This window comes from Pinus tabuliformis, chromosome X (genome assembly GCF_031772625.1).
Source record: "Pinus tabuliformis cultivar Carrire ecotype Pingquan chromosome X, CPIR1, whole genome shotgun sequence".
NCBI classification, from domain to species: domain Eukaryota; kingdom Viridiplantae; phylum Streptophyta; class Pinopsida; order Pinales; family Pinaceae; genus Pinus; species Pinus tabuliformis.
In genome coordinates this window covers 1,638,857,224-1,638,881,572 of record NC_142308.1, presented here as the reverse complement: position 1 = coordinate 1,638,881,572, position 24,349 = coordinate 1,638,857,224, and positions in this window count along the sequence as shown.

Sequence of the window (24,349 nt, the reverse complement as noted above, 5' to 3'; positions counted from 1 at the left end):
GGATCACAATCCATGTCATACACATATGTCCAAACTAGCATACCAAAAGAGAAAACATTGATAATATGCTCTTAACCAAAATCGATTCTTATACACACAACCATAGATATTATCATATGCACATAGCAACCAGAGGACCCAAACTAGGTCTATAGCATATAAGCATGTAAATAAGTCTGTCATGCATAATATTATATCATTATATCAAAATCACCCTCTCTAAGTGTCACACAACTAATCTTTCCAAGGTGGGACACTACATACTTTGCCTCTTGGGCTAAACTTGACCTGAAGTTTTTCCTCCGGTCATAATATGCTTAGTTCTTTTTTATTCTCCTACCAATAATGTGTTAGCGTTATGTATATTTATTTTATTTATTTTTCTCCATGCCAATCCATAGTTTAATGTTTTCTAAATTGGAAGCAACTCCATGAAAACCAAAACATACCATTATTAATTAGGCAAAGAATATATCCATGCCATATTAGGTATGTTTTGATATAAAATGCCAAATATTTCTATATCAAAACTAGCCATACAATTTATGATACCATATCAAAATATTATTTTTATGTAATTGATATGACATCTACTTAAGTTAACTATAATAATTTGATATTCTACATGTTTTTCTTTCTCATAGTCTGCATGAATCCTACATCTGTCATCTTCTTGGTTCTATAGTATGTTGAGATTCCAAAGCTATAAATATCTCATACATTGTTTGTATAAACAACAAATATGGTCCATCCTATCTCACAATATAATTTTCATACAAGAAGAAGCATAAAATCATCCACATATAATTGTCAATAAAACTACACAAAAAAACCTGATGTCATATATAAAAGCCACTCTTACATCCCACTTGATTTATGTATTCTCAATCCAAGTTTCCCCTTCTCGTTCCATAATACATCATTGCTATCAAAATATTTAGGATCTACCTATAGTTTTTACTAAATGTTTACTCTTTAGGAAATCTCACAATTTGAGCTTCAAGGCATATTTTTTTTTAACAATAGATACAACAGGAAAAATAATAGATACAATAGGAACAATAGATACAACAGGAAAAACATGTATATATATCTATATCTCTATCTATATCTATATATATATAGAGCGAGAGAGAGAGAGAGAGAGAGAGAGAGAGAGAGAGAGAGTTTGAAAAATGTCTATCACATCAAAATATCAAAATTTGTGTTCTGAGACACATGGCTTCTCGAGCCTACATAAGTGCAGAAAATGAAAACTAGAGATATGGCTATCCACCAACATGGTGCTCATAGTAATATGAAATAGCTTTAATAACTTAGTTCAACAATCGACACATTCTGGCTGACACTCCTACGGTATGCCTATGTTACCGCAGTGGAACCTCATCAATATATGCATATTATGAAGTGCCTCTTGTCAAGGCTTCCAGGTTGCGTTCCACCTGTACTATTAGTTAAATTCCCTCCTCATAGGGTGCATCCTCGATATATCGTGCCATCCTCCTAGATATCAGAGAAACCCCTAGAGGTCTCTCTAGTACAAAATCTGCAAAAATAATGAGTCTCAAATCTCAGTGCACATAAAATAAAAACATCAAAAAACTTGAAAAACCTAAAAAAATAGCTTTTACATACATCACTCCATTGTGGGCCACGTGGAAGTGGAAGGTCGGTATCTCCCCAGAACTTTGTGCCGGCATAAGCCCAATCGTTTACCATCATAAGCTGTTGTCACAACCATCCAAATAATGTTGGAGGAAAAAACATATGCTGACCACCTCCATGGCGATGCATAAACTCACCCACCTCAACAATCATGGATCCCTGAGCCCTAGAACCTCCACCTCTATCCAATGATACCTGAATAATGGTAAATGTTCTAGGAAGAACTTCACCAAGATAGATCGATAGCTAAATTGTTTCAACTTCCCTGTCTTTCATTTTGTGAGTTGGTCTTTCATGTTGACCAACAACCCTTCACACCACTAAAAAATTGTGGGACTAAGGCAATCTATGGCATACTGGAAGTGAGACTTAGTTGCTTCATGTAGGGCTTGAGCTCCAGCTATTGGAGCCATGGTACGGAGAAATGTTATCAACGGGAGATTGGTGATAGTTTTTATGTCTATCTTCCCACTCTTAATTTTCTGAGAGCTTAGGAAATGTCTCACTATCAAAAAATTTGTATGCTCTCCTCCAGTATGAGAACTGGACAGCTAAATCTGTTGTCCCCTTCTAGATAAGCCCATAATGAAATAGATGTCTATGATATCTATATCAAGTTATTGGTCTCGTATAATAAACAATTGATGGTCTACATCCCACCACTTGACCAAATGCTGCAATAATTCAATCTAGGTCCTAATCCCAGGAATATAGAAGAATTTCAGTAGTCCACAATCATGAAGAGTCCTTACGTAATTTAGATCTTGGGCTGCCTGATGATCTTCTACTTCATGTCCTCTTTCCTTCCATTCAATCACCATTTCTCAGTGAATAACTTGTGGAACATCCATAAACAAATATTTTATTAGCTTCTATGGAAGAAAATTTGAGTAATAATAATTAATATTGGAGGATTTAGAAAAGCTTTTATGACTCAGTGCCAGTGCAACTGTTTCCTAATTTTTACACACTTCTAGCGTGATGGCACAATTGGGCTCAAGGTGAGTAGCGCGGGTCCAATGGGTAAAAGCCGTGCTGATCACCCTTGACATAATTTTTTTTCCAGTCCTCCTTACCTTCTATTGTATGGACGAAACACTTAAAATCTCAACCAAAATATAGAGGAAGAACATATATCTTACCTACAACAAATGGATTGTCGAATGGTGTCCTAGGTTAGTCACACTCCTCACCTGAAGATTGGGGAAAATTGGGGCAAAAAGTGCTCTCTGAATTACCAAATGTAAAATGGTAAAAATGTTTTTACCTTTTGAGTTTTTACAAGTTTTTTGAAATATTTTTACCATTTAGGGTATATTTTTCTTATATTTTAATATTTTTTCTCAAAATAGGTAATGTGTGTTCTCTTGTGCAGTGACAGGTCATGGATAAAAGGTGTGTTACACATTATTTTGTCACATTCCCAACTCTGTACCCGAAGTGTCATCCTTTGTGCCACTACCGTCATAAATGTCGTAAAACGACAAAAGTTGTGTAAAATCATTCACCATGAATTATATGCTCAACACATCCATGAAGAGATGGAGAAGTAATGTCTTGAAGTAATTCTGTAAAAACCTTCGAAAGAGTCTAATTTACAAGACCAACGCTACCTTTAGTAGGAAAATCTGTGTTGGTAACCTTTTGTCTAACTAGTGACTAGTGCTGGCAATGCGATTCTTGACCATAAAATCTACACTAATCCTCTTCAGGTAGTTTCTCCAAAAATGGAGCCAAAGCTTCCCTTACTAGAAGACTTGAGAACGACAAGTTGGTAATTGTTGAATGAAGATATTGTCTAGTAATCCCATTTAGAGCCTTTGATCCTACCTTTAGGGATATTGCCTTTGGGATAAGGACCTTAGTCCCCCTTTTGTGGATCTCTAACCTCCCCTCCATCACTATAAATCCATTATTCACTCTCCTCAATGGGTTGGTCATTGCTGGTTGCCATTCTTCTGCTCAATTGTGCTTAGATGTTGCCATTTTGGTGATAGACGAAAGGAGAGTTTGTTAAGTTTGGCTTGGACTTGGAACCATCTTGAAGGAGGCCTTCAACATCAAGGCATCGGTTGTATGCTTCCCTCTTTGATTTAACAATTAATACAAAGCATGTTTTACTTCCCATAATCTTGTCTATGATAGTTTTCTTATTACAATATGATCCAGGTGGATATTGGTGGCCACCTGCCAAGTCCACCTCCACCCCCACCATTGTTTCTCTCAGCATTTTCAGTTTCCTTAATTGTAGCACAACTTACTATTTTTAGCATTTCTTCGGGTCCTAAACTTCTGGAGCCGTTTTGAGGCCCTAAACGACGTATTTTTGGGAAATCTGGGGGCAACATGGGTTAATGTATTGATGTTGCCCTTCCCAAAGTGGTAGTGCTCGGATAGATCTTTCTAACGAGCTATTGTACACGTCAAACGGAGATCGTATGCCAAAGTTACGACCCCGAGAAGTCGATGTACCAATTTACCCAAACGGGGCCCACAGTTTGGCGTTTCATCTCCTAGGGTTAGATTTTGGAATGTTAAGGGTTTTCCATTGTTTCTCAACAATAAATAGGCCTTCAAGCCTCATTGTAACACAGTTCAGAGGCATGTAGCCACCACATCTCTTCTCAGAGATAAGCTACCATCGCCCTAGCTGGTTTATTTCCATTTATTGTTGTAAGCATATTTCAGTATTTTCCATTAATGAAATGAAGTATTATTTCCACTGAATATTTGTGTATATGGTTATCTCTGTAATTTGTTGCGTTCCTGTTTAAATCCGGATTAGTGGTATCAGAGCGGTCTGCTTTTTCTTTGTTTTTCTTTGCATGTCCCCAACAAGGTCGGAATATAAGGAGTTAGGGCTTGAACTGGTTGAATCTTTGCAAGACCAGCCTCGCAAATCCCGACGGCCTCCCATGGCGGATGAGAAGAAAGACAAGGGGGCAGGAGATCCCATCAAAATCTTGCTTGAAGAAGCCCTCGAGCGACAATGGAACGTGATGATGGACAACTTTGCCCAGATCCTTCAGCGGCTACCCAGAAGCGATGCATCGGCTTCGAGCAGCTACTCTAGAAACGCCACGCCCTTTAAGGTACAAGTTGATTTTGAAATCCCCATACTCGAGGGTCAGATAGACGCAGATGCCATAGATAAATGGTTAAATCTGCTAGAGGGTTATTTTTCTGTTCATGAATTTTCGAGTCGAGAAAAGATTGTTTTCGCTCTTCTCAAAGCAGCCCCCCATGTCAAGGACTGGTGGGAAACCTACTGTGAGTAGAAGGATGAAAGTACTGGCTCACTATTTTCAGCCACACCCACCTGGAATTCATTCCGGGATGCCATCAAGGAGTAGTACTACCCTGTCGGAAGCTATGAGGATGAATACATAAAGTGGACCACGTTGCGGCAGGGAAGGGACCAAGACGTGCTGGAGTTCACCAATATTTTCCATACCCTTCGAACAAAGTTGGGTATCAAGGATTCGGAGCAACATTTGATAATAAAATACCGTGGCTGCCTGCAGAAGTACATCCAGGAAGAAATACAATTCCTGAACATCTCCTTGCTCAGCGCAACATACCGATATGCCGTCAAGGTCGAGCAGAAGTTTAAACAAAAGAAGCGAGACTTTGGATCTGTGAATCCAAAGCAGGGGAAAGGTGCCCCCAAACCACAGAACAAAGGACAAAGCCAAGGCGGGATAGCCCAAGACAACCTGCCGAAGCTGCAAGCAAAGAACAATGCCGCGAAGCCGAAAAAGGACACTGGAAAATGGTGTGAGTTCCATAAGAGCTCCACTCACAACACAAGTGAGTGTCGGGCCAAGTAGTCACTAGTGGCTGAGCTAAAGGTTTCAGAATCAGATGCATGTTTTGACTCTGAGTCAGAACCCGATAAGGGGAATGACAAAGGGAAGCAGATCATTGATGTGGATCCCAACGCCACTGTTGCTACCGCCAAGATCCAGAAAAATGAACCCGAAGATCCAGAGGAGGAGGAGCATCTCTTCGACTCCCAGATGTGGGTAAAGGGCTCCCCGATACAGTTCATTGTTGATAGCGGGAGTCAAAAGAACCTCATTTCGGCAGAGGTCGTGAAGCAGTTGGGCTTACCGACCACAGCACATCCACAACCATACACCATTGGGTGGCTTCACCAAGGACGAGATCTTTGCGTGAGCTAGCAGTGTCACCTTCCATACAACATCAAGCCCTTCACGGATGAGGTATTGTGTGACATTTCTCCCCTTGAAGTTTGTGATGTATTATTAGGATAGCCATACTTGTGGAAGCGACATGCTGTGTATGAATCAAGGCCCCGTGCTGTTATTATTACATTGGGAAATAAGTTGTACAGGATACCAGAGGTAGCACCACCTACCGCCATCTCTTTGATTACTGTAAAACAATGCAGTAAGATCATTTCCAAAACCAGGAAATTTGTTTTCCTGATGATATGCCCTCAAGGAAAGAAGAAGACGGTGGCTGCAGCCTCCAGACGGGGTCCCTCTACACAACAACTACAGATGGACAAGGTTGTGGAGGAGTACGAGGACATCTTCACCTCCCCTCCAGGGGTTCCTCTGCACTGTCAGGTCAAGCACTCCATTGATCTGACCCCAGGTGCGCTGCTACCCAATGGACCAATTTATCGGCGCTCCGTTCTGGAGAACAATGAAATCAAGAGGCAGATTCAGGAGCTCCTATAGAAAGGTCACATCCGTCCGAGTTCATCGCCTTGTGGGAGCTCGATCATGTTGGTACAGAAGAAGGATGGGACGTGGAGACTCTGTATTGACTATCGGGCGCTGAACAAGATCATTGTCCGTAATAGGTACCCGATCCCGCGGATTGATGACCTCCTAGACTAACTAAAGGGGTGAAATATTTCAGCAAGATCGATCTGAAGTCAGGATATCACCAGGTACCAATCTAACCCTCTGATGTGTGGAAGACTGCCTTCAAATCTGAGGAGGGCCTTTTCGAATGGTTGGTTATGCCTTTCAGATTGACGAATGCTCCTGCAACCTTCATGAGGCTAATGGATGACATCTTACGGCCATTCACCAACTCCTTTGTAGTAGTATACTTGGATGACATTCTGATCTTCAGCCAGAGTTGGGAAGAGCACCTCCACCACATCCGACAGGTTCTCCAAACACTGCAGCAACACAAGCTATGTGCCAATTTGGAGAAATGCACTTTTGGCATGACCCAGGTTTAGTATCTGGGATACATCATTGATGAACAGGGGGTGCATGTCGATCCAGCCAAGATCCAAGTCATTCGGGATTGGCCATCTCCAACCACTCTAACAGACCTCCGCAGCGTTCTATGTCTTGCCAACTTCTACCGCAGGTTCATGTTGGGGTTTTCTCATATTACTTGTCCTTTGAGTCAAGTCACCAAGGGAGGGGTGAAAGCAAAATTCTTTTGGTTTGAATCTCAATAGAAGGCATTCATGGAGTTGAAGGATCGCCTCTGCACGGTACCAGTGATCGCATTACCAGATTTACAACAACCATTTGAGGTCGAGACAGATGCCTCTGACTATGCTATTGGGGCAGTCCTTACTCAACATGGACATCCAGTGGCATATCACAGTGAAACACTTTCAGACACAGTCCGAAAGTACCCCACTTATGATAAAGAGATTTATTCCATTGTACAAGCCTGCCAACAATGGAAGCATTACATTTTGGGGAAGGAAACAGTCATCCACACAGACCACCGACCCCTGCAGTTCATACAGACCCAAGGGAAATTGCAGAATGATTGCCATCAGAAGTGGTCTACATACCTGCAACAGTTCCACTTGAATATCAAGTATAAGAAGGGCAGCACCAATAATGTTGCAGATTGCCTCAGTCGACCACCGATCATGGCGTTAACCACCGTGCTCAACTCTTGTGGGCACGAGACTTCTGATTGGCCACTTCTCTACAAAAGTAACCCAGAATTCGGCCACACATACCAGACACCCTTGGAGGGTCAGCATGTTCCAGATTTTCACCTCCAGGATGCCCTGTTATGCCACCTGGGTCACCTTTGTGTTTCTTCAAGCGAGCATGCCAAGATGATTTGGGAAGCACAATACAGTCAGGCTGCTGGGCATTTCGGGGTCGAGAAAACAGTGGCAATACTACAAAATTATTTCTATTGGCCGAATCTTCGACAGGATGTTGGGAAGTACATCAGATCATGTACTGCCTGTGCCATTGTCAAACCGACCATTAAGAAGCACAACCTCTATACCTCGTTGCCTACCCCTAGTCGACCTTGGGAATCCATCTCCATGGATTACATGTCAGGCCTTCCTTCCACTAAGCATGGAAATGACTGTGTTTTTGTGGTCGTCAACAGGGTCTCGAAGATGGCCATTATGGCGGCCTGCAAGAAGAATATCACAGTAGAAGCCACTGCTAAACTCTTCTTTGAACGAGTGTGGGTGCACTTTGGGATCCCACAGTCTATCATCTCAGATCGGGATAGTGGGTTTCTCAGCACATTTTGGTCCAGTCTCTGGTCAATGTTAGACACCAAACTCACGAAGTCCACAGCCTTCCATCCTCAAACTGATGGCCAGACAGAGGTTGTTAATAGGATGATTATGCACATTCTGCGCATGTATAACTCAAAGCATCCACGCACATGGGACGAGAGCCTCCCCTATGTTCAGCACAACTACAACCGAGCTCTTCACAGCTCCACTGGCCATAGCCCTTTTCAGGTGGGTTTGGGATTCCAGCCACTATGCCCCATTGATGTGGCCATGCCACTTGCAGCTACTCACATAAATTTAGCTCATGTCCAGTCCAAAATAGATAAGGCCGCCAGCTTCATTGAGCGCATCCAACATATTCGCCAGCAGGTCCATGACATTCTGGAGAAATCAAATGCCAAGTACAAGCAGCGACATGATCAACATCGGGTGCCACACAAGTTTCAGGTGGGCGACAAAGTCTAGTTGCATTTGCAAAAGGAACGCTTTACTGGAGCTTATCGGAAATTGAGACCACTCCGATATGGTCCTTACACCATTACTAAGGCTATGGGAGACAATGCATTTGAGCTCAACATTCCCCCATTCCTTGGCTTGCACCCAGTTTTCAATGTGGACCGCCTTCGGCCATACTTTCCACCATTGCTAGACACATCCGACATTGCAGAACAACTCAAACCCACAGAATTAAATCCAGATTGCATGGAACAAGCTGCAACTGATCAGATCATGGACACACAGATCAAGAACACTCGCCAACAGAATATCCAACTGTATCGAGTTGTCAAAGCAGGCCAACTCCTTCAGCAGGGCAAGTGGCTCACCAGGGAACAAGTTCAGTAGAAGTTTCCTCATCTCATGGAGGAACTCAACGCAATGGGGACCATTGCTTCCTAAGGTAGGAGGAATGATCCAGGTGGATATTGGTGGCCACCTGCCAAGTCCACCTGGACCCCCACCATTGTTTCTCTCAGCATTTTCAGTTTCCTTAATTGTAGCACAACTTACTATTTTTAGCAGTTTTTCGGGTCCTGAAGTTCTGGAGCCGTTTTGAGGCCCTAAACGACGTTTTTTGGGAAATCTGGGGGCAACAGCGGTCCATGGACCGATGTTGATGTTGCCCTTCCCAAAGTGGTAGTGCTCGGATAGATCTTTCTAATGAGCTTTTGTACGCATCAAACGGAGATCGTATGCCAAAGTTACGACCCCGGGAAGTTGATGTACCAATTTACCCAAACGGGGCCCACAGTTTGGCGTTTCATCTCCTAGGGTTAGGTTTTGGAATGTTAAGGGTTTTCCATTGTTTCTCAACAATAAATAGGCCTTCGAGCCTCATTGTAACACAGTTCATAGGCATGTAGCCACCACATCTCTTCTCAGAGATAAGCTACCATCGCCCTAGCTGGTTTATTTCCATTTCTGGTTGTAAGCATATTTCAATATTTTCCATTAATGAAATGAAGTATTATTTCCGCTGCATCTTTGTGTATATGGTTATCTCTGTAATTTGTTGCGTTCCTGTTTAAATCCGGATCACAATACTCCTTGATCTGTTGATGCATATGCTATGATCTCTCTTGTTGTTGTCTTTTGATATCTCTTGTAGGTATTCAGACACAAGGAATAGCGAGGAGCGAGCTTGGGAGCTAAGGGATTGGGATCATCATCAAAGGTCGAGTGCATAGGAGAGAGGTAGGTCGTCTCCCTTTCTCATTTATCATTCTGATGTATGTTAGGGAAATTTTCTTATTTTGTCATGGTTTTTACTAGACCCACACATTGGGCTAGATGGACTTCTTCTATTGATAGAAGGGATTACTTGGTTAACAAATTGGTGACTCCACTACGGAAGCCTACACCCTTTTCATCCTCCTTTCATTTTTTTCCTTCTCATTGAGTTTGGCCAATCGTCGAAAAACTATGTCTTTGGATTGATTTTTAGTCTATACTCTGAATTGTTGATGTCTTGGAGTATAAGGTATAGAGTTTCTTCCTGAGTCTTTTTGTTTTTCCTAAAATTTCCTCGCTCAGCGCGTGTTTTATCAGTGATAGTCATGCTGACAACACCAATTTTTCCCTGTGTAGTCGCGTTGAAAACCATGTCTTCCACTATTTACTCGCACTGAAGACCAACATGGATTTTGCTATGAAAAGTAGTGTTTCCAACACAGGCGTTGCTATGAAAAGTAGCACTGATAACCTTGTCAGCACAGGTTTTTCTATATAAAGTAGCACTACTCCTTGAATGTGAGAATTTTTACAGTCTCTACTGAAAACTCTAGTGTGTCCTAGTCTATGAGGTCTCTTCTCTTCTTTATCTTTTTCCATTCTCTGCCTGTATGATTCTAATTTCTTTTTGGAATGCAAAAGATTGTCTCTTTCTTGAAGTGGTAAAAAATCAGATTATGATTGAGTTTTTCCAAGTTTTGAGTCAATTGAGATCTTTGTTTACTACTTATGTGCTTGAGAATTATTGATTGTTCTGTTAATTAAACAATGATTGCTATTTTGCATTGATTAAAGTAATCAATTTTGCATTGAATTAGTTTTCATTTTGAAAAATTTACTTTTTGTTAAAATTGCATTAGATCACTTGCATGAAAGGTTATTTTTTGGAATTAATTATTGGAAATAGATCACATTTTTCAATAATTGAAAACTAAATGGTGCATTAGTTGCATTAAATCATTTAAAGCAAAAAGAAAAGCATAATTCATATAAGTGCATCTTAGGAAAAGTGAAAATCATTTTTACTTTTTGACATTGCATTTGGAATGTGAAAGTGAAAGATCTAGTTAGGAAAGCTTTGTTTGTTGCATTCTTCATTGTTGCATCATTGCTTGAATATGTTCCCTTACTATATTAGATTTCATTGAAACAAAAAGAATCCTTTTCTCATGATAGTTTCATCATAGGAGTTCAAGTGACATCTTTTTGAGCCTTAAAACCAAAACTTAATTGAAGATAAACTTAAAATTTACCTCAATTAACCTAAGGATAATTTGGAACTTAACGCAACCATTTAGAGGTCTAGGATAGAGACGTGTTCCAATGTCGTTAAACGTAGGATATATCATTATTTTCTAGTGTCGTATCCCATGGGTGAAATCCCATTCTACGTATGGAAGTGTATAAGACCGTTCTCCAGTACTTTCGTGTATATCAGAGGTGCTCCACGCATGGTAAGTATATGGGAACGCTCTCATCAAATGGTTTCACATTAGACAACACTACTACAGACTTCACTCCCACGTACCATCACATATATTTTGGGAGTCCCCTACAAGTTGCTATCCTTCCATAGGTAACCAAGTCTGCTGCCTTGTATATCGTGATACACCAAACACAACATTCGAGGAGATTGGCTACCATACATTAAGTCCTTGGTTCACCAAGGTGTATATTGCAGCTCATGGTTGCTTGGTAAACCTTTATGCCTAGTTACCCCTTTTTTATTTATTTGTTGTTAATTTCTAAAATTAATTGACTGTGGAAAAATATCCTTCCTGTGGAAATAATCCTTAGTAGATCTTAGGTTGAGACTAATGGAAATAATTACTGAGTCTACCAACCAAGGAAAACCCTTTGAGATAAATCCTAATCCTTTTCCTTCTTTTGGAATTGTTGGTGCTCCCTATATGCAACGTTGTCCCTTCCTGAATTTACCATTGGTTTTCCGGTTTGGTTATTTTCGACCCCTATGGTTTTGAATGTCCAAACTGCTCCTCAATCGGGCTCTCCTCCACTTGAGCCATATCAACATTGAATTGATCTTAAAGTTGACCCTTTTCCTTATTCACCCATTCGGTCTTCTTCCTCTTCTTCTTCTTAGTCAGGTGAAAACATGGAAATGAATATTAAGAAGAAGAAAAATAAGCAAGGGGGAAACTAATAAGTCAATTCTACTGATGAAATTGATGTTTAGAAACCTTCCAATGAACTGTGTAAATTAAAATTCCCTTGAAATATTTGTAAGTGTGACCACCTTCTTCAAGAATGTTATGGTATTCCCAAGATATTAAAAGTGTGGTCCACAGGTTCATATAGACCTTTGTCATCAACTTATGGAGATCATGTTGGTGATAAACTTCAACTAGTGACAGTAAAGCCCATGGAAAAAAGGGAAAAGTCAAATTTCCTTGTAGGTTATGTGAAGGGAATCACCCTATTCACCTTTTTCCCTATCCCTTATATGGATATAAGCAATCCCTCTAGCCCAATGTGTGGGTCTAGTAATAACCATGACAAAACGAGAAAACTTCCCTAGCCTAAATCAGAATGACAAATGAGAAAGGGAGATGTCCTACCTCTCTCATATGTGCTTGAACTTTAATGATGATCTCGATCCCTTATCTCCCAGGATTTCTCCTTGCTATTCCTTGTGCTCAAATACCTACAAGAGAAATCAAAATAGAACACTAAGAGAGATCATAACACAGGAGAGAGGTAGGTCATCTACCTTTCTCATTTGTCATTCTAATTTAGGTTAGGGAAGTGGTGAGCACCAGTATTGCAGCAATAATGCTGCAACTCCTGGGGCTTCCTACTTTACTTTTATCAACCCTGTAGTTCATAACAAAACAAGAAGCGATGGTGTTGTTTGCACAAGTACTAGCTCTTACTGCAGGTTATCACTTGGTCAGCTGGCATAAGATCACTAGGAGCTCAATCCAGCTTCTATGAATTTCCAGAAGAATATTTTAACCATGATGAAAGAAAGCTAACTCTACAGGGGCCATTCTATTTGCAGAAAGAGAAAGAAGATTGAAATGTAAGGAAAACCCTAGCAAACCTTAATTTATCCAACTAACCCTACTTTTGCACAAAAAGAGATAGAAACTGATGCGATGAGTGCCATTGACTACTAAAAAAGGTGAATTACATTTATTCAAGCTACTTCTGAAAGGAAATGAGAAGAAAACATCTTTTTGTGCTTTTGAGTGTTTTTATGTGAAATTATTATGCTTGTAATTTATCTGGTTGTGATTATGCAAAGGTTTGGTGGCCAAGGAAGATGGACTTGGTTTTTTTCAGAGGTGGAGGAAGGTGTGGAGAGGTCCTAAGAAGCCCCTAGTACCCTTCTGAAGACTTCCATTGCAATCGGATTTCGAAAAACCACTTATAGGGAATTCTACAGGAGGCTGCAGGGGATCTACAGGAGGATCTATAGGAGGAGGCCAAGAGCTATTTTTGGAAGTTTTGAAGGTGGAAAAATGATGGAAAATGGTAACTGAAGGCTAGATGAATGTGTTGAGGTGTCTAGAGCTTTTCAAGGAAGATCAATATGGAACATGATGGTTGGATTTGTTCAAATGGCAAGAGGGTAGCTTATGGAGAAACACAGAAATTAGGGTAGAATGGAGAAATGTTGCGAATGACTTGGGAAATCTATGAGAAGTGAGCTGGTGCTGGCTGCTTTATGGATGCATGGTGAGCTAAGGTGTCCTTCAAGAGATCTGCACATCTACTTACAAAAACTGATTAAAGAAAGGACTAACTATACCATGAAAATAAAAATTTCTCTAGCTTGACCTAATTTCTGACCTACAAACAGAGAATGCTAAACAATAACCTTTGAACGGAAAATCATGTAGAGAGATCTATTGTAAAAGAATAGGAAGTGATCTAGGCAACTTAATCTAAAGCAATCTTTCCAAATCAAGTCATCACACTAGAAATTGCATGGGAGAGCAAACCTGCGTTTTTGGTGGTAGCAGTAGTGCCTTAATCTAAAATCATAGTCCCAGAAAGGGAGAAAGGATATCATGGTCTACTTTTGGCCTTTTTGAATCTTATTCTGTCATTGCATTAACATACTTGAGCAACTGAAACCAAAAACAGCTATGCAAACCATCAAAAGTAACCTAATCTAAACAAAGTAAAATGAATCTATGTAACAAATTTTAACTCATGAACTGAAGCAAAAAACATATAAGTACAAAGAAAGAGGTGTTGGGTAGCTTGGGTTTGGCCCTAATCCAAGAGATTCAGTCCTCTGAAATAGATCAGTGTAGGCTCAAAAATTGTTTCATCTCCATTATCAAAAGTAAAAGTCACATTACATAAACTGTTCTAAAAAAGGAAGCTCAAAAATGAGCTGAACAAGTGTTTCACAAAAGTGTGAAAATTCTACTAATGACTGGCTAAACTACTGAGGCTCTAAGCCCCCCTATTTATACAAATGGAGTCCTCCAATAGTCCTCCTAAAATCAAGGGGCTCGGTATCCTAGAACTGGAGATAAACAACAGTCCTTCTTTACTTGCTTGGTTGCCCCTTGGATGCATTAATGTGGACCTTTGTGCTCCAAGTTTTTGATGGAGGATTCGAGGAAAGGGGTCATAATTGAAGGAGAAACCCCCTACAAATCCTCTTCCGTATTTTCCTTGGGTATTTGCTGCCATTTTCTCATAAATCCCTTGAATTTTTCCAAAATTGACCAAAAAATTTGCATAAAGCACACATTAGACTACATGGCAAAATGACTAATCCAATTAACTCTATTAGCATAAATATATTCAAAAACATGCAATAAAATAATGAGAATGGTGGATTAAGTCAAATTAAGAGGCAAAATGAGCCCATATAATTACCCATTTCTGTGGCTCATCATCACCCCCCTATTGAATGGGTTGCTCATCCTCTAAGCAACTAGTCTAAATCTTCATCCTTGTTGGCTTTGATAGATTTCTTGACATCCCATGCTTCTGATGTGATATCTACCTCTTTATCATGGAATCCTGCATTTCTATCCACCTCTTCCCATTGTTTCTGTTCTTCCTCCTCTTTTACTCCTTCCAACAGTCCTAGCAGCAGTCGAGAAATGAATTTGAGGCCAATCCAATTGGCCTTCAAACTTTTAGTAGAGTGTTTATACAGTGGCACTCTCCTCATGGCTTCCCTCATCCTGTTTGGGGAGTGATACTCCCTGATCCGTAGGTTATGTGGTAATGTGTTCCACCTTCTCATGCATGCATGAATGCAGTCATCTCCAAACAATCTCTCCATGTTTTCGAAATGTGCAATATCCTGGGCCTGCTTATCAATATATTTGGGGACACTTTGAGGATTAGCTGCAAGGTGTTAGTGGGCATAGATGAGAGCCATGGGGTTTGCTGGTTCTACTCTAACCATCAGGGGTTCATTCAGTTCTTTTACCATCATTTTCTGGATTTCTACTGCCCTTTTCTCTTCATGGCTCATCCAAGATGCCATGGCCATCAGCTGCAAGTCTCCTAACACATCATTGGGATCCCATAGGTTCATATCAGTAAGGGCCATGTTGTGCAAGTAAAGCTCTGCCAGCTTCGCTTTATCCTCAGCTGAACTGTGATCACATAGATTCATGAATTGGCCATAATCTTGAAAAGGTATTGTGCTCCTCTGGTCCAGTGTCTTGATCTGAAATTGGAGCCACTGATGCTTGAGGTACACTGCATATGATTTGGCTGCCTGCTTACACTGTCATGCCTTCATAGCCCAGCTGGCCATGCAAGCTAATTGGGCTTCCCTTTCTTGTAGCTGCCTTCTTAAGATTAATGCCTCATTTTCTACCTGGGGTTCCCTTTCCTGTTGTTGTCTTATTAATGTCTCACTGTCTGCCTAGGGTTCCTTTTCTTGCTGATGTCTTTTTAAGATTGACAGCTCATTTTCTACCTGGGGTTCCCTTTCTTGCAACTGCTTCTTTAACATTTCATTTTCTGCCTCCAATTGAGCTCTTTTGATGCTTTCTGTATGCATGAACATGCTCAATTCTTTGCCCATTTCCCTCAATTTGTTTTCCATGTGCCCAATGTTTTCCACCCCTCTTGATTTTGCAATCTGCATCCATGTATGGGTCCTTACTCTTTCCTTTTCTAGCTCAATGAAAAGAGGGACTGCAAACTTTTATGGGATGATTTCCCCCCCTTCCAGAAGGTTGTAGTAAGAGCCTAAGTTAGGCTGAGGGTTAGGCTCTGGTATCTCTTTTTCCTTATCTTCCTCCTTGGTCTGTTCTTCTGCCTTCTTTTCAAGATTTTCAGTCTCTTGAAGCTTTGTTAATGTCTCCTGTAGAGCAGTCTATGCCTCCTGTAGGATTGTTTTAGAGTCCATAAGTTTGATCCTTTCTTTCCAAGTAGAAGCTCTAGGGCTGCCCCTTTCATAGGTAATGGGGGTTTTGGATGGAGATTCCTTCTCTTTTGTAGTAGGGACATCTTCAATGATGATGGGCTCCTTTGAAGGTGGCTGAGGCTTCCCCATATTTATTTTGGTGCTCTTTCGAGCCTTGAAGTACATAGAGGGTTGTCTCTTCCTTTTTCCTTTGGGCTTGGCTGGAGTACTAAGTGCAACAAGAACAACTGCTGCCTCTCTTGCTAGTGTCTCAGGAGACACTTCTTCCTGTTTTACTTCTTCTACTTCATCTGTTGTTTTTCCTGTTTCTGCTGGTTTTTCTTCTGCTGTTTCTGATTTTGTTTGCTCCTCTGCTTGCTTAGCTTCTGCTTTACCTGTGGCAACCTTTTTCTGAACTATCTTAGGCTTCTTCCTCTCAGTTCTTGGCCTCTTCTTTTTCTCTGCTGTGGTTTTACCCTTTTCTGCTTTTGATTCTTTCTTCTTCTTTGCTTTAGGCTCATCCTTAGTGGTGTCATGTTTCCCTTTTTCTATCTGGTTTCCTTCTTTCTCTGTGTGGGGTTCCTCTTCTTCCATTTGAGTGTTCTTTTCTTCTTCATGGATTCCCTTCTCAGCTTCTCCTTTTTGTTCTTCCTCTTCACTTTAAGACAGACTAAGGTCATAGGCGAGAGTTGTTATATCATCCTCTTTAGTCATGTTTTTGAAAATTTCCCAGGATATGGGGATTGTGAAAGTGTGGAGGGCATCCTCCACCAGCAATTTAATTAGCCCATGGTGAGCCAATTGGTCTGGAACCCTTGCCTTCAATTTTGTGCCAGATTCTGTTAAGGATTGGAGGAGAAAATATGGAATACTAAGTTTTCTAGATGCAGGAAGGTCCATGCCATATCTGAGTTCATGTAACAGTCTAAAATGGTACCCATAAACTATGTTGTATCTTCCTTCATAGGAGATGTATTTCATGATCTGATAACTGATCTCATTCCATGGATAAGGTATACTTGTTCTCCTGATGCCATTCTTGTCCTCCACAAGATGTTCATTAGGCTGGAAAAAGGTCTTCTTGGCAACTTGACCCGATGTTTTTTCTTCTTTGCTCCAGGGTAGTCCAAGTGGGAGACTTGTAATCCTACTGATGAACTTTGGGGTGATTTCTATAGTTAGACCCCTGAAACTGACAGTGGAATGGGTTTTTGAGTGGGGTTTTAAAGACAATATAAATTTCCCTGTGACTTCATCATCATACCCATGCAAATTTTCAAGGAAAGGCATCCAATTTGCTCTAGTGAAGAGGGCTACCACTTCTGGATGTTCATGCAGCTTAGTTGAATTCAGAGGTTCCTTCCTCCTAAAATCCCCTATCATGATGTTTCAGATTCTATTGGAATATCTCAGTTGAAGAGGGAGACAGCAAGTTTCAATCCCGAAAACAGTTGAACAGCTAAGGTTTTCTTTCAAGAAATAGGGAGAGAGTTTTTGTAGATTTTTAAAAAACAAATTTCAACTTTCCTTCCTTCCAAAATCCATTCTATAGACTCACATTTCTTCTCTGTCTATTTGAGGAAACAATATCTTAAAAAAAAGAACATATAGAACTGTGTTTTTTATTTTTCAAAATAAGCAGATATCTAATGCAATTTCACTCTTTACAGGCTTGATTTTCTAGAGTTGCATCATTTCTTTACATAGGAGAATACCATGGAGGAGGAGAGAGTCTTTCAGTGCAAAGAGAAAATGGAGAAACTGTATATACTTTTTTAAAAAACACAGGCATACTCTGTTCTCACTTTACTTCACTTTTCAACTCAATACCTCGCTTGGAATCACACCACCTTTTGTATATATATGGAAATGCAAAGTGGGTTTTACTGAGCCTACCTTTTTTAGCCCGAATTTGTCATAAAATCCTGAGTTTTCCTCTACGGTGCTGCTCACTGGCCTTCCTGTAGAAAGGCTCCTGTAGGACTGTGTTTTCACTCCTGTAGAGCCCGATAAGCGGAGGGGTTCTGAAACTGATAGAGAGCGACTTTTTCGAGGCTTTGGAGGTGGTAGGTAGGTTGCTACAGTCGAGAGCTCGTCAACACAAATGAGAAAAAAGGTGGTGAAGGCGGTCGACTGCAACGTACTTAAGCCTACGGGAGTGTTTTGCAGTGACGAGGTGAGGTGGCAGGAAGGGTACATTACCCTCATCCAGACTATTGGTACCTAATTCAATGTCATGATGAAAATTTTATGACGCCTGCCACAATTATTTCAATCATTCGTGTTAGATGCCGCCACTACCTGTTTTGAGATTTTTTCGAGTTGACTGAACACACGTGCTGATTACACCCACTGAGCACTATTTGAACTGGATGAGGGTGGCCAGTTAGCTAGCCACCGATCTCATTTAATCGCAACCATCTCACTTTTCCAAGTAGTTTTTAAATTATACTCATGTAACAGAGGAACGGGTTTAGTCACTTACCTGTTAGTCGAGAATTGCATGCTATTGTGTTGTTGCATGCTCAGACATTGGCGTTCTGTACATGGATTTCTGCTGTTGGTGCCTGTGGCTTCTGAATTGGTGTCTTAGATACCTCATACTGGTGATCTTCAATCAGGACTGGGCTCCTTACTCATTTTATACATCTGTGGCTGCACTGACCTTGCCTCTGGAGCTCGATTTTTAAGGGGATCAGCTGCCACAAGAATCCTGTAGGATTTCCTATAGCTGCTTCTCCCTCTAAAAATTTTGGCTGAGGCTTGAGCAGGGACTGGAGACATAGTTGAAGAAGGTTTTGTCAGTCAAGGAAAAGTAGCTGGTATGCACTAGGTAAGAGTTAAGTTAAGGATGTTGCTTGTTTATTCTTCATTTTTCAAAAAAACAAAACAAACAGGATTTCTGTGTTTTCTGTGCAAGGAAGAAAGAAGCAAGTGAAAACACTCAAAAACAAGGCAATTCTGGATCATGTCAACTGCTCCACTGAGCATCTGCGCTGAATGTCAAGTGCTCCACTGTCTACCTGCGTTGAATGTCAACTGCAAAGAAGGCTACCTACGCTGGGCGAGTTTGGACATGTGGCAGAGTCATTCCTCAAGGTGTCAATGCCCAGGAAGCTTCCAAAATGACACTTGGATCAGAGAATTCGACTGGTGATGAGTAAGAGGTTCCAAATCTCCAAGTGGAAGCACGAACCTCCAAGTGGACTCAAGAACTGAAGTGAGAGAGGACACTAGTCAGCTTCATGCCAGCCTCAAGCTGACTCATCCTTTCTCCAAAAACTCCTATATATAGATCTCTCTCATGAGGTCTAGGGAGGCTGGAATCTTGTGAATGTAAAGAATTGCTGTTGGTTTGAGTTTAGAACTATTGGGTGATTTGCTTTGAAGGAGGTGAAGAGGAGATTTCTTTCTGCTGGGAAGGTGATGCTGGATTGGGCCTCTTATGGTTGTATCACTTCCTGAACTTTACTTCTTCCATTAATAAAGCATTTGAGGTTCTTCTATATGCATGTGTCTCAATGGTGTATTGTTATACTTGTGTATTTGATTTATTCTAATCCTTGAATCAATTATGAATGTATGCTTCTTGTAGTTTCCCTCTCTTGCCATTTTGCAGGATCTTGGTGTAGCTGGGCCAGTGAAAAAGCAAGGAGCTGGGGGCAAGCGGCAAGAGAGAAGATTGGATCAACCATTAGCGAAAGACATCGGTTAGTGGATCTCTTTCTCCCCTCTTTTACATCTCATAAAGAAGTAATCTCAGATAGCTTTGCTTTGATTGTTGCTAAGGAACTATCACCCTTAGAGTGGGATAGGGTCATTCCGTATTGGATACTTTTCCCAACAACAAATTGGCGACTCCGCTGGGGATCGTATCTTGTTGGTTGTTTGTGTTTTTTCTATTCATTTCCTAAACACAGGGAGTACCGAATCGAACTGCATTTGGATCTTTCAAATGCAAAGTAGAGGGCAGCTACTCTAGCTCAGTTTCTGGGCATGTTTATGATTTGAAGAGCTGATCCACAAGGACTCTGAACAGCTCTTAGTGATAGCTTTTCATCCTCCTTTGAATCATCCTTTAGTGTGTACTTGATTGGTAGCTTTGATTTGGCCAAAAACTGTTGATTTTTGAGCAATCTGTGACCCAGAACCTAAGAGAAACAAGAGTTTCTCCTTCATTGCAGGCACTGTGAAGGCAGTCTGCATTTCAACGTAGGTCCCGAAGGGGCTACCTACGCTGAATGTCAAATTGACTGTGTTCTACCTGCGCTGAACCAGTTAGGCCTTGTGCAACTGGGGTTCTCTGCTTTCTGTTGCCCTGTTTTCATCCCTGTTTTTGCAGCCTGTTATCAGTCAATGTACCTATCTGAAACCACCTTTCTTTGCCACTATTCCACCTCAGTTGTATAAAGAAACTGTATTTGTTCTTTGTGTATTTCTTACATCATTTGCAGTTTCCCATAACGAAAGTGAACTAGTCTTGTTGTGGCCTCTTAGATCTAGACCTGTGATAAGTGTCGTTCTGATCTTAAGAGTTAGTTTGTTTGTTGTTCATAGCTGATTGAGCTTTTTGCTTTCGTCATATGGTTTGAATTTATGTATTTCTAGTGTTGAAACAAGTAAATCTTAAGGTGTCTTTTGATTTTGGACAAAAGCTTGTTTGCTTTCACTTGAAATTGAATTCAAAGTTATACAACAACTTTCTTTTGTAGTACACCAACATTAAGAAAGAGAAAAGAAATACCTGCATTGTGCATGTGCATTTTGACAGCTTGCATGTTGATTTAGGAAAAAGTGCATTAGTGTGTGCTCTATGATCTGTGTGAAAAGATGATGTCTTTCTTTTCCCTCAGTAGTTAAGATTTTCATAAGTTGAAAAGATTGAAAAAGCTTGCTTCTCATCTTTATACTGCATTTAGGAGTTGTACCATACATCTCGTGATGATCCATAAAGGCAAACTGCTAAACAAGATCAACCTAAAATAAATTGAATTTACATAACAACGCTTTGAAACATAATGCAAACACATAGAGGTCTAAGCTAGAGACGTGTTCCGGCGTCGTTAAACGTGATATCTTAGCGTTGAGTGGTTGGGTGATTCCTCCACGGTGAAGCGATAAGTATCAATACGGACTTGTGCTCCCACGTACCGTCACGTATATATTGGGAGACCCCTATAGGAACAAAGCCTTTATCCATAGGAAGCCGTGTCGGCCGCCCTACTGATCGCAATGCAGTGAACACAGCATTCACGAAGATCGACCACCCGTACCGTAAAACGTATTCTGTGGTTTTGCGAAAAGTTTGGCACACCCTCTGCCTAGAACTCCAGAGTAGTTTCTTTTGGCCTTTTTAAAACTCTATAACTGAAAAAGTCCATCCGAGCATTTGTCACTTTGGGCTCGTTAAAACATCGAAGGAGACTAGAGTCATCTTTAGCTTTTTCTCGACTCTTAAAAAGTGAAAAAGCAAGTTGTGTCTAAAGCGTCGTTATAAAATTTATTTTAAAACGGAACATAATCACCTCCTATTCCTGCGTTAATCTATAGGTTGAGAACATGGAACGCACCAACCAAGGAATTCCCCATGATGGAAATCCTAGTCCTTTCTCCTCTTGGGGAGAAGTTGGTGTGCCCCACATGGCCACATTGTCGCTTCCAAGACTGACAATTGGCCTGCCAATCTGGCTATTCTCAACAAATGTAGTTCAGAACACCATGGTTCCTGAACAGTCGAGTCAACAGTTAGATCAGTCTAGAGCTGCCAACCAGCCTTCTACTTCCTATAACTCTTCCTCCAATCCTTCATCTTCGCAAGGTAGAGCCGGAAAAATCCAAGCTCCCATGGAGAAGAAGGAGAAGAAGAAGAGAGAGAAGAAGAAGAAGGAGCCTAAGGCGACTGGGGGCAAGCAAAAGACATCTGACAAAAATCCACACACAGCACAGACCGGGCCTAAATCGCCATGTGTCATATGTAGAGGAGACCACTTCCATAGAGATTGTCCCTGTATTCCCCGGATACTAAGGGACTGGTCCCCTCGTTTGCACAGTTCGGGAGCATCAACCTCTGATAGCCATGTTGAATGCTTACCGTCAACCAGCGAAAGTGAAGGTTCAAGACAAAGAAGGGGAGCAAGATCCCCCTACAGACTGTGTGAAGTCGATCACACCATCCATCGTTGTCCCTTCTTAGACGAAGCGAAGAGAGTTTTGCAAGATCGTCCAGTTTCACCGTTGAGACTTCCTCCTGGATACAAAAAACTCGTGCCAAGTCCTTCGTTGGTTGAGAATACAGTTGGCCCGCTCAAGTGGTCAGCTGAAGCGTCAGTCATTGAAAATGAACCTACTGAATCCAGACCGGACGAAAGTCCAAAGGTCGAAACGGCAGTTGACCCGGTTCTCCCTTCAGAAGTTTCATCTTCAAATGACACCGTCACTGAAGATTCATCTTCAATTGACACCCTCACTGAAGAGAATAAGGATGACACCATCCAGATTCTTTTCATGAACACAGACTCTGACGAGCATTAGGGCAATGTGCCCATTCCTTTATCGTAGGAAGGAACATCGTCAGGGTCATATCCGGTCGTGTATTCGGTCCCACCACCAAGCAACCTGGTTGTGTCCTTTCATTGGAACCAACTAGGCAGACCCCGGTTGCCAGCCAGTATACCATTCAGAATCATAGTCAAAATATACAGAATGGTAATGGCTGGCACTATCATTGATGAAGGGGCGTCTGTGAGTATCCTTTCCTCTGTTGCTTGGAAAGCACTGGGTTCCCCGGCGCTTTTGCCTGAGATAAGAAATCTCTCGGGTTTTGATAAAGGAACCAGTCGACCATTGGGGATCCTCCCCAATGTACCTGTTACATTGAAAGGGAAGACCGTTCAAATGAACATGATGGTCGTTCAAGGACCCTTGGATTATAACCTACTCCTTGGACGAGACTATATATATTGCATGGGAGCTGTAGTCTCCTCACTCTTTAGAGTAATGTGTTTTCCACACGAAGGAAGAATGGTCAAGCTCGTAGACCAACTTTCATTTCCGGGATCGCGCATCACAAATAGTCACATACCAACCCTGAATGGTCTATTCAATCAAGAAATGTCTCCACCCCCAGTCCTTCTTCCCGATGAATGCGAGTGATTCAGAAAGATGGGACTGGAACCCAGGGGGCATGCATCCTGGCCTGCTTCGGCAGGGGAACTTTGGGTATAAGATAGAATTTCCGCGAGAGAATATGACTAGTCCGTACCCCGTCCGTGGTTGGAAGAGGGGTTGTTCTGGAATAAGATTCTTTTGTCAAAGTTACGTGTTTGACAACAGTCATTCACCCTTGTCTATTTCGGTAGACATTGCCGAGGAAGTGTTTTGTTGAAAAAATAACAGGACAATCTTTGGGTAACCAGAAAGAGGTAAGCCTCCCTCAGTAACACAAATGTTTTGTCTTTGAGTAGTGTTCTTCTCTTGTCGCAAGTAGCTGCTCTCTTGTCGCAAGTAGCTGTTCTCTTGCGATCTTGCGAAAAATCTGTTGAAAGTTGGGCTGACGAGAAGACAAGTATCGTATAGACCCGTTAAAATTAACGAGAAGACAAGTATCGTTAAAATTGGACTAGCAAGACGACAAGTAGTTGTGAACACCCAAAGAAAATCAGAGGTGAGAATGAGGAGGGGCAACCTCGAAATTGTATTTTATACCTGGGGGCATGCAACCCTTTTGGAGTGCAAGCAAAGAGCGGTTATTTATCGTTTTTTTGGATTAGCCGTTTCCGAACTTGCATAAAGAAAGGAGCGGAGCAAAGCTTAGTGAGATGAAGCTCCATAAAAAATAGAATCTTGAGGGGACATTTCTTATCTTATGACTGGTAATTCGAGCAGTTTTAGCATAAAGTTCATGCTCGTTAAAAAATAAACGCAAGATCCGAGAAGTTTTAACGCGGTCTTCATGCTCGTTAAAAAATAAATATAAGTAGTGAGCAGAGTTTCCTCTAGTGTTTAAGCTCATTTTTAACTAAAAAATGAACCTATCCCGGTAAATAACCACTGTGAATGTAATTTATCAGCCGTTAAAGCCTTGGTCGTGTTTGCAC